This window comes from Empidonax traillii, unplaced genomic scaffold (assembly GCF_003031625.1).
Source record: "Empidonax traillii isolate 1590-97213 ecotype Southwest subspecies unplaced genomic scaffold, ASM303162v1 scaffold8060:size10206, whole genome shotgun sequence".
In the NCBI taxonomy this organism is placed as follows: domain Eukaryota; kingdom Metazoa; phylum Chordata; class Aves; order Passeriformes; family Tyrannidae; genus Empidonax; species Empidonax traillii.
Genome location: NW_020962667.1, coordinates 8520 through 10206, shown reverse-complemented (window position 1 = coordinate 10206; position 1687 = coordinate 8520).

Below are 1687 nucleotides of genomic sequence, written 5' to 3'. Positions count from 1 at the left end.
CGATGGTGATTGACTCTTGTCAATGATTGACTCTTGTCGATGATTGATTCTCATCGATGATTGATTGACCCTCATGGATGATTGATTCTTGTCAATGATTGATTCTTGTCAATGATTGACTCTTGTCAATGAATGATTCGTGTCGATGATTGATTGACTCTCGATGGTGATTGACTCTTGTCAATGATTGACTCTTGTCGATGATTGATTCTCGTCGATGATTGATTGACCCTCATGGATGATTGATTCTTGTCAATGATTGATTCTTGTCAATGATCGACTCTTGTCAATGATTGATTCTCGTCGATGATTGATTCTCAATGGCGATTGATTCTTGCCAGTGATTGACTCTTGTCAATGACTGACTCTTGTCGATGATTGACTCTTGTCAATGATTGACTCTCGTCGATGATTGATTCTCGTCAATGATTGATTGACCCTCATGGATGATTGATTCTTGTCAATGATTGATTCTTGTCAATGATTGACTCTTGTCAATGATTGATTCGTGTTGATGATTGATTGACTCTCAATGGTGATTGATTCATGTCAATGATTGACTCTTGTCAATGAATGATTCGTGTCGATGATTGATTGACTCTCGATGGTGATTGATTCTTGTCGATGATTGACTCTTGTCAATGACTGACTCTCGTCGATGATTGATCAACTCTCGTCAATGATTGACTCGTGTCGATGATTGATTCGTGTCGATGATTGACTCTCGTTGATGACAGACCCTCATCGATGATTGATTGAATCTTGTCAATGATTTCCTCTCGTCAATGATTGACTCTTGTCATTGATCGACTCTCATCGATGATTGATTGATTCTTGTCAATGATTGAGTCTTGTCAATGACTGACTCTTGTCAATGATTGATTCATGTCGATAATTGACTGACTCTCGTCAATGATTGACCCTCATCGATGATTGATTGATTCTTGTCAATGATTGACTCCTGTCAATGATTGATTGACTCTCGCCGATGACTGACTCCTGTCAATGACTGACTGACCCTTGTCGATGATTGATTCTCGTCAATGACCGACTCTCGTCGATGATTGATTGATTTGTGTCGATGACTGATTCTCGTCAATGATTGACTCTCGTCCATGATTGACCCTTGTCGACGATTGCTTGATTTGTGTTGATGACTGATTAACTCGTCGATGATCGATTGACCCTCGTCGATGATCGATCGATTCCCGTCGATGATCAACCGACTCTGGTCGATAATTTACGCGGGCAAACAAAGCCGGAATTGGGGATTTTCCCCCCCCCAGGATTTTGGGAAAGGAAGGATCGACTCGTTCCTGCCTTGGAATCATCGGGATTGAAGGAATCCTTGGAATTAATCAGCAAACACCTTCGGGATTTGTCGGGAATTGTCGGGATTGGGAATTTTTTTCCCCCTTTAATCTTTAATTTATTTCTCCCTTGGGAAGAATTCCCAGAATTCCCAAAAAAAAAAAACTTTGGGAATTTTGGGGCTCTTTTAGGAAGCTTTAATAGTCGAAAGTTTGGGAAAGGGGGGGTGGGGGTGGAATTTTAGGAATTTTTTGGGGGGGAGATTAAATCCCCGAAAAAATTTAGGACTGATAATTTAAAAAAAAAAAAACAACCCAGGAATTGTAGGTTTGGGAAGAGAATTAGTTTTTATTTTTTTTTTTAATAGGAAATTCCA